Below are 12,517 nucleotides of genomic sequence, written 5' to 3'. Positions count from 1 at the left end.
CTCCCTTTTATTTGAAGGTACGGAGAATGTTCTAGAGCTTGGATTTTTGTTCTTTGGGCCACATGTCAAAGGGCCATTTTGTTTCTTACATAGGCCACCTCTAATGAAGAGCAGGAGAGCAAAAATATTTCTCTTCCGCTACAGTTCACTTTAATCAACAAAATTAATTAGAGAAAGGAAATCATACTTCCCCCCTGGCATAAACAGACATTACAGCTATCCATAAAGCAAGCACATCCTGTAGGATTCCCCCACATCCCATGGTTTCCATCACAGTCTGTTTGCAGTGATATATTTTGAATTGAATATATATTTTTTTTTTTTACAAAAAGTTCTTTTTTTTTTTTCTTTCCAGCATGCAATATTAAGACAGACATGCCATGTGTTGGGCTGAATCCCTGCAGGATTTTAAAATTTATTGTATATTACAGCCACAATGTGTGTGTGTGTGCGTGTGGGGGGGGGTAACAACGAGCGTTCCAATGTAAACCGCAGATGTATACCCCACGGTGTGGTTCATTCAGCTATTCACTCTGATGAACGAGCCAAGGGAACTACAAACATAACCCACACATTTCCACCACCCTCTTGCTGGAAGATGCCATTTAGTAATAAAAACATGAGAGTCAACCAGCGGGAAAGTGTTGTGCCTTTATCACCTATGAAAGAAAATGCTTGTACAAATATAAAAATAAACTCCAGTACACAAAAAAACCTCTAAATGAAACCTGCCTGTCTCAGGGCCCTTTCTCAGACATGTGCTCTGAACAGTATACCTCCAACAGAGGACTGAGAACTGCATTATGGGAAATTCATAAAGTTAGGTGCATGATAACCAGTGTAGGTGTTGAAATGCATGCTGATTTAAAAGCGAGACAAAAAATGAGGTGATTAGCTCTGACTACGTAATCAAAAGCAGACTAATGCAAATTGTTAGCAAACAGACTACTAATCCCAAATCAATGGATTAGGAAATCCCATCACAGCCAGACGTCATGTACATTAAGAAACTCAGTGACTGAAGGAAAAAATGAGTGACAGTGACAGATATGTTATCACCTCTTTTAATGATCACAGGCTAAAACAGTACTTTCCTTGGAAGTGGAGCCACTTGGGCAGAGAGGTCCAGTGAGCATTGATTTATGACAGGCTAAAGTCAGTGGCACACAGTTCTGTTGGACACCTTCTTGCTGGTTTATAACGTTTAGTTTTCTTATTTCCAACGAATAAGCATTCAATTTTATACAACAACTGTGTGAAGGGTTGTACTGTGACTTCACCAGACCAATACCATATAAAGCAGTGAACTGCCTCAATGGCATGTTCATACTGAATACACTATAATAAATAACTATGTAAATATATTTCACGGGCATGCAAATATATTTTACCGCATTTTAATTTCCCTTCTTAAAGTAAATGTTATTAGAGTGCTACAGTATGTTGACATAATGCTAACTTCAAATAAAAATTGAGAATATGCTGAAGCTCTAGAGAAACGTTCACTTTCCAAGGTTTGTGAAGGGGACACCATGATTACAGCAGGGCTGTCCATCCATGTCCCTGGAGATCTACCGTTGTGTAAGTTTTCACTCCAACCCTAACAAAACACAACTCACTCAGCAGCTAGAGATCTTGTTGAGCTGCCAATTACAAGTGCCAAACTAGGCATGCCAAATTGTGGTTGAAATGAAAAGATACAGGATGGTAGATCTCCAGGAACAGGGTGGGGCAGCCCTGGATTACAGGCATCGTTTACTCTGCATGGCATGCACACAGAATCAACTAAAGACCCAATTTCCCCAAAACAATTTTTTATTGTATTTTTAAGCACAACTTCTGCGGGACAACTAAAACTATAAGAAGTTGTTCCTTACCTAGCAGTTCAGTTGGTATGAACACGAAAAATTAAGGCAACATAGAAATCTTTTGCGTGATATTCACCCAACTTTAATATATAAATCAAGAATGGACATTTCACCTACTAGTCAGTCAAGTCGCCATACAAGGTAAACCTTCTAAGATACAGAAGGCTACCAAAATATAGATTTTCTAAAACTTTCAGTTGAGAATAAATTATATTATACTCACTTCCCTCCAATTCTCAGACTGCACTATGAAGCTGACTACATGCCTATGGCCAGTTAGCACAAGGCTAGTGCACGGCTAAATTGGATACATCTTCAGATTTAGGAAATTTCTATTCAAATCTGAAACAGTGTCTGAGAATACAGGTTGAATTATAATTAACACATTTTGCATGCCCGAATGACATGAAATGTACTGCAAGGAACACATTAATGCAGAACTGAAATAAACTACCTTTTAGCTTATTTCTAAATCCACAAAATTCTCATGGTACAGCAGAGGCTCAAACACATTACACCATATGCCAGGAGTGAGAGTCCTGAACCAGCCAGAGATTCCTGCGTGGAAATAAAAAAGCCACCCCCTACCCCCACCCCCAACCCAAACCAGCAACACAAGATTCTAAAACAGTGAGTGACTCTAATATGGTGCATAATAAAATCCCATTGATAAGCTAAATGAGCAGATAGCTTATCTGAGGCACACACGGGCCATATGGTGGCAGGCACAGCGCGGCCTGTCGCCGGTCTAACAATGGCGGCCCCAGACGGCGAGGGCCAGGGCGCTGGGGCAGCGGCTCGTTAGCGTGGGCCCTGAGAGCGGCGAGCGGGAGAGCAAACGTTCATATCGGCGCCCCCCTCCACAGGTGCATGCGAGGGGGGGGGGGGCGGGGGGCAGATGCCAGATGTCGGCTGGAGAGAGAGAGAGAGAGAGAGAGAGAGAGAGAGAGAGAGAGAGAGAGAGAGAGAGAGAGAGAGAGAGAGAGAGAGAGGGAGAGGGAACGCGGAGGCCTCGGCGCTCTCTCAAAGCCGCGCTGGCAGGCCCAGACAATGGGCCTCTCTCTCCGCCCGTCAGCCCCCCAACAACACACTGTAACCCAATCCACCGACTGTCCCCTGCATCTCACCACTGAGGTACCATTTTACTCTTTTCAAATCTGTATCCTCTGGCTTCTTTAAATTCAAATATTCATCCAAAACTATTATATTACAAACACTATTTATGCATTTTCATGTTTTTCCCCACAACACCTTTTTTTTTTTTTTTTTTTAAAGTGCATTTTACAATCTCTCCAACCCCATTTTGTGAGCAGGAATAAAGTTCTGAAAAGCCTCCAACAGTAAGCAGTACTGTGTATGAAGGTCTGAATAAAAAATGTGCACACACATTTTTAATTGTATTGATTAAATGTGACCATTTATATATTTTCTCCCTGCCATCACAAAGAAGACACATATTTCATGAAGTGTGTTAACCTTGTCTCCAGTGAGTCACCGTGACTAAATCAATGTAACAGCCATAGCGAGGCTGGTAGAAGCATATGGCGCTGGGTTTTGGAAGGACAGCTGGGGGGGTGTGGGGGGGGGGGGGAGTGGGGCAGGGGGGCACTGTACTGTTAAGGGAATTTATGCATAGTGCAGATACAGCTCAGAACTCAGGCAGCTCAGAAAGTAAGCTTAGGTCTAAGCTAGATTCTGATCACAAAGCTCCTTTTAAATTTTTTTAATTTTTATTTTTTTGTATCCAGAGCTGCCCTCGGATAGAAATTGAGAATAAAGGGTCTGGGTTTAGCTGTTACTCTTCTCAGTGGAACCTTGAGGAGAAGTTTGCATTAACCTCGCACACCAGCTCTCAAGAGTGTTCCCAGCATCCAGTAGCCTTAGCACTGGAACCTGGCTGTCCACACATCCATACTCAGCCCAGTGGAACTGCCATTGCTTTACACCGACCCACCACTCCCAGGAGTATAGAGGATCTCTGCTTCCTCTCCATAAATAACCCACCAGAGCTAACATTAAAAAAGCAGCAATAAAGCACCAGCGTTTCCTATCAAGCCGCCAACTCTCAGGGGACGAGTGCATGCTTCTTGACAGCAGTCATGCATCTGACGCTGTTCCACTGTAGTCCAGTGTCCCATGTGCAACCCTACAGGCCTCGCTGGATTCCAAAGATGTGATCAATTATGATAATAAAACCCGGCACAAACACGGCCATCTCATGATGTTCAGACTACGGTAGCAACACTGTCAGAAGTCCATAGGCTTGTCCTCCCAAAATGTACAAAACCTCCTGTGGAGATACCCATACAGTCGTGTTTGTTGTACATCAGATTTGCTTTTCTTTGCAACAGCCAAAATAATCATACTTTTATTGCAGCTTCATCAAACAGACTTTTTTCAAATCGATCATCTACAGATATGTGCATTTTTTCATGTAAAGTTTCAACAGATAAGCTCTACAACAAGCCAACAGGTATTGAAAGCATTGTACTGTAAACTGTGTCCATAGATAGAAACTTTTTTTTAAAATAAATGAACTTCTTAGTTTAAATGTGTCAACCTGAAGTCATGTTTCGCGTTAATATTATTTCTCCAGCGAAAATGATTAGCCTACCAGCAATTTTTTAAAACTCACTTAAAAATGCAAAACACTGTTCTGATATTACACATCCTCGTATGGCATTCGCACATCACATGCAACCAAAAAAAATTAGAATTCATACTGCTATTATACTAAATTCCTGTGCCCTTACATTCCATACAGAATGTCATGATTTATGTCACCGTGGTCGCGAGTGTCTCAACATCGGTATTATCTGCTTTCTTTGTCGCGCCTTTTCATAATGTATTCTAGATCACTGGCTGTAGCCTTTTAAGAACAGGGTTGGGCTCGTTGGCGGGAGACAGCGTTCTGTTCTCGTGCTGATGAATGCAATGCAGGCTGGTGTCCAACAGGTCCTGCGTTTGCTCAGACAAAGCCACTATAGCTACAAGTGGTATTGTCCAACCCCCAACCCCCAACCAGATTCACTTTTCACCATCGTGACATGTCAAAGGGTTAAGTCCTTAAGAAGTCAATCTGTTTACTGTATAGCAAATGATAATGGCCTAGTTAGAGGCATCGACAAACAGTACATTGTGTCCTGTCGGTCACAGTCTAAAAACGGGAAACTGTCACAATCTAAGACAATTAACCGCAATAAAGGGGTCTTTTACCAAATCACACAATACTATTGCTTGTACTTTGCGGCAGAACACCGAGCACCAGTTGAAATGCTTCAACGCAACAGCGGACTTTTCTTTACCAGTTATATTATTCAAAAGGACCACATTTTTACTACTAGAAGAACGCAAGTCTTTTTGCCAGGAATGTTATGCAAGGAACACAGACAAATAAAACGAACTCAGCAAAGCGTTTTTGTGCTCGAGGATAAAAATATAGGTTACACTTTTAGCTGTGATTCTGTGATCAAGACTGGAAAAAATAAATATGCTTTAAAATACTTATACCGTGATTAAATTGAATATCCGCGTAGTGTCATACAAGTCCTAGGATATTAATATTTCATTATTTTAAATTTCAGAACACCAGTGGGTTTTGAAGCAATGTAATTTCACACTGAAAAAAGACTAATATAGCCTAGTTTATGAGCCCCCAAACAGCAACAATGTACAACAAAATGTTCTCCTTGGAATTCCTTCCAGTATGGTCACGCGGAATAGTAGGCTAGCCTATATAAATCTATCGCAACTTAAGATGTTCAGGAATAAAAAAGAAAACCACAAATGTAAGTCGATGGAATCAACCAATGTGTTGATGCCTTGGGGGAAACAGACAATACTAAAAAAGAACTAGGCTACTAAACTAAATTTTAAAATGTAACACTCGTAATGTAAACTGACACAACGAAATTATCTAGCTAACGTTAGTGAAGAAAAGGCGGACTTGTTAGGCTACTAAGCATAAACCGCCAAAACGGCCCATATAAGCTACTACAAGTCCGTAATATCTTAACTTTGATTACCAAATTGGAATTCATCAGACGTAAAGTAGTTTTTAAAAATACAGACACCAAAAATCACTAAACGGTTACTCCTAATCATTGTTTTAATGATTGACAGAATCACAGACGACTCCATTTGTTTACAGCTTCCATGCAGCTGCTGTAGCTAATAAATAATTTACAAATGCCCCCCACCCAAAAATACTCCCTCCTGTTTAAAGTGAAAATTTAAAAACGACATCTCATTAAACATCCGTTCGTCTACAGTTTGATATCACCGGTACGCCTCAACTCAGAAGTAGGCCTACGTAGTAGAGACAACATCAATAGGTAGGCTATTATCTTCAAAATGTAAACAGTAAGCAGGCTATATCTTAAAAGTAACAGCAAATCTCAAATCTGTCCAAGCGATTTTTCTATTTGGCTACCATCCTAGCTGCCAAACGTCCAACAAGCTCAACATAAATCAAAACAAAGTTACGGGAATGTTTTTTAAAAATCACTATCAAGAGCGAATAAATATAAAAGTACAAAAAGTATACTCACGGTAAATAAGCAATGATGAAAAGAGAGTTGGATGTATAGGCTACCGAAGGTGCAACAAGTCTTCTTTAAATGCAATGTTTGTGTCGAGTTCTGAAAGGTTCCACACAGTTCTGCAACTCCGAGCCGAAGCGACTACAGAGAAGAAAACAGTAACATTTCGATCCGTCATCTTGTAAAGAAAATAAATACATTTGTCAGCTACATGTATATATCCAAACGTATCAGAAACAGAGTTCGTACTCTCCCCGTTTCGTGTTCTGGGCTTACAGCAACTCCATGGCACGAACGGCCAGGCTTCTTTACAAAAAATGTGAAAAATGTCAAAGATTTTCGTGCTATGTCAGACAACATTGCGAGCCAAAGTGAAAGCACCTCGTTGCAACAGCGTCGATTTAGCACTGTTGTCTATTAAAACACCTCCAAGATAAAATGTTTTTTAAACAAGTCTCTTTGTTTCTCACTAAAATTAGGCCTACCCATTTTAACTCAATCCATTTGATGTTTCTAGAGTAGAAACAAACTAGCGAGCTATTCCACCTGAAACCATTTTGCACACTGTTCGGCCAACTTAACGCAAACTTACCTCAAAGACCTCGGTTATTGCTATCTGCTTTTAAATGTGTATTCCTTATGTGAGTTAATGTAGTTTTTTATAAACTGTGTAAAGTTATCCTTGCGTTTCAGGGCCACCCGGGTACGTGTACGTGAATCGGCCGCGCACCGACAGAGATGTGAAGAATGTTCGGAATGAGGAGAGGAATGAAATGAACGCGAAGAGCGAGTTTGCACTGGGCGGAGCGAAGGTGGCGTCATCCCAAATCCCACTGCTGGCCGGGGTGGGAGGGACCAGAGCCGTAAGGATGACCTCACGGGAGACGCTCATTTCAAACTACGAGGGAGTAAGAGAGATTTTAAATGTTACGCGTATACTATTTGCCCACTCTCCTTGAACTTTATAATGTTCCGCGTATTTTGCCACTTCCCGTATTTAAATAAAATTAAATAGCCTATGACTGGGCATATCATAAGGGAAATGTAAGCACGCTTGCACGAAAACAATAGTTCTAGCTGCCTTTCCAGTACCAGTACTCATAGCCCATAAAATGAATGTCTCAGCTGACTGTGAACAGATACAGACACCGGGTTTCAGTTCATTAAATGATTTAACAACTCCACCATGGACCTTTTATAATTTCTACAAATATCTGAAAATTGAAAGTCATATTACAATGCAATTTAATTTCAGTGCTGAGACTGCGTTAAGTTCCATGCATTCATATGAACATCACTAATAAAAGTATGACATTTGGAACAAATCAGTTCCTGTCTATCCTATCTCATGCACCTAAACCCTTCCATTAATCAAATCATATTGAACAACAACTTCTGCTGACAAAGAGAGCACGTTTTTATTTTATCTTGAATTGGTAGTTGAATTTGTATGACATCATGTTTTCACGTGTCACAAATCTGAATAAGCTTCTGTAGCTTTAATAGTTGAGATCAAGCATGCTGGAATCATTTCAGAAGGGGGGCGCTAAAACATGGAGAAAATGATATGTTTTGGGACATTACATTACATTACATTTATTTGGATGACGTACAATAAGTGCATACCAAAGGTAATTGGAACAACTACAAACACAGGTCCGATAAGGTACAATACTCATGTTTTAATAGCCCACATTGAACATTGACCACAGTGAACATTACACTGACCTAACATATGGACACCCGATGAATTGTGGAGAAGGGGTAGGGGGGTCAGGTGATACAATGCATTGAATTATCAGTGCTAAATTGAGAGACATTTTGACATTAAAAACAAGTTAGAGGGTCTGAAGTATATGGGGCATTCGAGGGGGCCCTCTCCTGCCCTTTTCACCATCTCTACTTGCGATGTAAATTGTATTGGTTTATGAATAATCTAGTTTTCATATGCTCAGTCTATGCTTTGTATTAAACAACATGCTATCAATTTAAAATGAAGATGGTGCCATTAACTGACAGAAAGCAGAAATTATAATGTAAGGATGAAACTGTTATTGAAAGTTGTAATTAATGGCGACAGGGACCAATGACTTGTTCACTGTCTTATTTTGTGACTTGACATGTACTATGTTTCATGATCCTTGAACGTTATTTTCTTTGTTATCTTGATAGAAGTGGTGAAATGTGAGCACAACAGCAGCCCCTGAAGCATGGCTTATTGAAAAATCCACAAAGGTTATATTCACCAACATGTGAGTCCGGGTTCCCCAGCTACTGTATGAGCATTATAGAACTAGATTAAAGCACCTGTGAGTTTTCTTTTTACTGCTCTCCCACTTAGCTGTGTCAAGGTCAGTTTTCTCCTTCAGCATTACTAGGCCTTTCTGTACCTCTCTACACTGCGGTAAATGGTCTTTGAGACATTGTAAACCTAGAGACAGAAGAAACACATCACTTCATTTCTGCTTTTTTTGATTATATAAAGAATGCTGTTTGCATGGTTGTTTGATCTGTCAATCAAAGCTGGGACAAGCTTTGTATTTAATTCTCCACACATTTCCTGTTTAACAGAAGGAAGGAAAATGTTTTTTCAAGAAATCAACATAAGACTTTTTAAAATCCATATCACTCCTATGAAATATTTACAATTTAATTATAATTTAAGATGCCACCACTCTTTGGTGTTTTTTTTTGTTATTACTTGTGAAGCAGAATTTTTTCAGCAGTGCTTGAGAAGCAATGCAAATAGAAAAAATAAATTTAATGGGAAAGCCCAGTGCTGTCTGCAAAATTATAAATATAAAATTTCTATTAAACAAGCTTTAGGCTAGTATTCAGAGGGCATTACAGCTTCCACTAGGGTAGTAAAGCTTCTACTAATCTTGTTAAACTACAAGTGTAATGATGTAAATAATGGGCTGAAAAAAAATCTGAAAAAGAATCTAAAGAATGAATGAAGGCTCAGTGCAAGGAGTTGGAAGGTGGCCTATGAAGTGCATGGCTAGCTGCAGTGGCATTAACTAGCTAGCAAGGGAATACAGCTGGCCTTTTTGATTTGGTTTGTTATTGTTGAGGAACGTGGCAGCATGATATTCCAAATGTTTACTTTGCTTAGGGGTCAAGTCTATAGGGGGCAGGCTTGTGCAGTGCTGTCTTTAGAGAGACATTTCAGAATCAACGACTCTTGGCTGGCTTGGTGATTGCTTAGAAATGGTGTGCATGAGCCAGGTTTTTAGAAAACCCAGTAATGCTAACAAATAGAGAAAACTGTATTTTTAAACATGTGTATGTCAAGGTACAAAGGTTTCCAGCAAACCTTAAAGAAATATATGAAGTGAATATAGTAGTGACATTTTCTCTACCATACAACTTACGAGTTCTTACTTTTATTATCATTATTAAAAATTAATTATTATCATAATTTTTGCGTAGGAAAGAAATAGAGCTACGAAGAAAGTCCTCTAAAGGATTTCAGCAGTCTTGACATGTTTCACGCACAGGCTATTAAGATGCATAGGTCTGACTTAAAGCCAGAAAAACTGGTATTCCTCCTTTGAGAGCAGCCCTTAAGGCCCATATGCAGAGAGAGACAGTGAGCAGGAGAGGGGAGGAAGCAAGCCTCTACACGACAAGCCAGGAGGGGAATAAGGACGGGACCAAGAAACGCAAAGCACTATGGGACAGCAGCTCCTGACAGCTCTTGTGGTGTTTGCTTACCATGTGAAATGTACTTTCGTAAGTCTATTTCGGTTAAGAGCATCTGCTAAATGATTAAATCGCGATTTTTGTGAACTGACCAGGAATGCCTCACCAGACGCCACGGGGCAGCATGTCCAGAGGGCGGCCTGTTCCTCGGCAGGGTGTGCTGAGTCCAAACATGTCCCATCACGTCCAAGCAGAGCCGGCGCTCGGCAGCCTTTATTATGACAGCAGCGCCTTTAAACACAAAGACCTATGAAGACAAACAGCCTGCTTTCTGAAGACATCAATCAGCGCTTGTCATATCTGTTGGAGCATGTTGAATGTGTGGGGCCCTGCACTCTGTCTGGGAGACACCGTTCAACCAAGAAGGGGCAGATGGTTCCCTTCATCTGGATATTTGGGATTTGTAGAACACTTCTGAGCTTCTTTTAAAGCATTTAAAATTATTTTGCTCCTCCTCACCTTATACATTTCCCATAGTTTGAGACCCATATTTGTAATATTTAAATATTACATGAAGTAATATTTTTAATGAAATATTGATAACAATATTTGATATTTAAATATTAATTACAAGGCTGTTTTCCTTTCTCTTTTCAAATTATAGCATGCATAGCTGCAGTCCAAATATTACGCCATTGTTCACCAGGGTGGAGTCAGCTGCCACAATAAGTAATGTGTCACCGTAAAAAGAGAACCTGTGAAAAGAAAGCCTGCCATTTACAGACGGCCTGACCCTCCTTTGCTGTGGAGTTTCCTCCACATCCACAGGTCATCTAGCCGAAGCACTGCACAGGAGCTCAGTTAAACATTAAACCAGGCTGTATCCAGGCTGCCTGCTGGTAGGTGCTCATGTAATGTCTTCCCGTAAACTGCTTCATAACCTCGCATCTGAGACGCATTATCACCTAGGCTGAATCTGTGAAAGGCTGGCACTTGTCTCATTGCCTTGGAGATTAATCTCCCAGCAGCTTGTTTAGGCCATTCTGGTGATGATTCAGTATCTATTTACCCATTTGGAGAGCAATCTGAGGGGTAACATATGAACCAATGTGCATTTTAACTGACTGCAGGGGAATGATGGAATTCTGTAATACTGTACACTATTTTCCCACATTTGATCGTTTTGATGTTTACATCAAACATTACTCCGTTAACCATTTGTTTGTTAAAGGAAGTGTATGCCATGGTTTGTTGGTTAACTTTTTATAATGGATATGCTGAAACAGGAAAGGCTTTTTTTAACCGTCTGGCTGACTGGAAGAGATTACCATAGTTCCACTATGTATTTCTGCCCTTTGACTGAAAACAGTTTCATCTGTTTTGTTCTTTTGCTAAAGACCTTCCAAAGTTCTTTTCTTGTATTCACTCTGCTGAGTCCTCTTGGTTGCTTTTCTCAGCTGTCCACGGGTTTCATTTGATAATGACCCCATTGTCCCGGGGGTGTTGTTAACTTCTCTGAGATGGGTGTGACAGGTGACAGGAGAATGAGGGTCTGTTTACAAATTTAAATGACCGAGCCACTTGCTCACAGGGAAACAAGAAAGCAGTCCAAACTGGGAACGAAAAACAACAGATCTGCATTCTCTCAAGATGAAGCTTTGATGGAGCACAAGCATTTCTGTTACTGAGTAGATCAATTTTGTTTTATCTGAGGTATTTTTTTTCTTCAAAGATGTTCTCAAGGTCTTGCACAGCGTAAAAATATTCTATGAACACCGACGGTTCTGAGGATTAAAGGAGGCAGCTGTATGTGCACCAATAGCCACAAATGGTGTTGTAGCTTTGATTGTGTTATACGACTCTCTATAAGTAGAGAAAGGAATAATGGCCTCAGTCCTTTAGCATTTCTCCAGTTGATCACACGTTGCAAACTGTCCCAGGCTCAGTCTGTGACTAAACCAACAGTTTGCTGGAAAACAAAAGCGCTAACAGGACCAGTCTTTGTCTTGTTAATGGTGGGTGGCTCTGGCTTTAATTTAATTCTTATATGTTTTAAGCAGAGACTCCAGCCCTTGCCCTGGGGACATAAACATGCATTCATTTCAACTGCTTTCCATGTAGGTCAGGAATTAAAGCCCAGAAACTACAGCCCGGAACTTCAGCAGGCACTCGAGAAGGCCTGGCGTTACTACTGTCAAATACTGTTATAGTGTTTTCATGCACTGGTCCCTGATTAGATCTAATACCAACACGTCCAAAGCTGGGGGTGATTCGAACTAAACACACTAATGAGACACACGCAACAGTATTCCGTGGAGTTGAACTACGATTAAAGTATTAAAGTATTAACCCAAAGATGAAAGTATCAGTCGTTGCATCAGTCACTGTACAGTCATTGTGTCAGACGAGCGCTGTTCATGCACAGCTGGCACGAGCAGGTTGCAAGTGCCCCATGAAAGATAC

The 12,517-nt window shown here is 40.5% G+C and overlaps 1 protein-coding gene across 6 annotated transcripts in view; it reads right to left on the bottom strand.

Moving 5' to 3' along the window:
- Nucleotides 1-7,162, bottom strand: part of tead1b (TEA domain family member 1b) — a 54,616-nt gene extending 47,454 nt beyond the window's left edge. For all 6 annotated transcript variants that reach the window (XM_064336854.1, XM_064336853.1, XM_064336855.1 and 3 more), the window contains exons 1-2: nucleotides 7,002-7,162; nucleotides 6,419-6,550 (exon numbers count right to left, since the gene is read on the bottom strand). The gene's annotated coding sequence lies outside the window, so the exon portion shown is untranslated. The remainder of the gene's footprint in view (nucleotides 1-6,418; nucleotides 6,551-7,001) is intronic.
- Nucleotides 7,163-12,517: the final 5,355 nt, after the last annotated feature.

Source organism: Anguilla rostrata, chromosome 5, assembly GCF_018555375.3.
Source record: "Anguilla rostrata isolate EN2019 chromosome 5, ASM1855537v3, whole genome shotgun sequence".
Lineage (NCBI taxonomy): Eukaryota > Metazoa > Chordata > Actinopteri > Anguilliformes > Anguillidae > Anguilla > Anguilla rostrata.
Note: the sequence above shows the minus strand (reverse complement) of the source record. Positions and strands in the feature narration are given on the sequence as shown.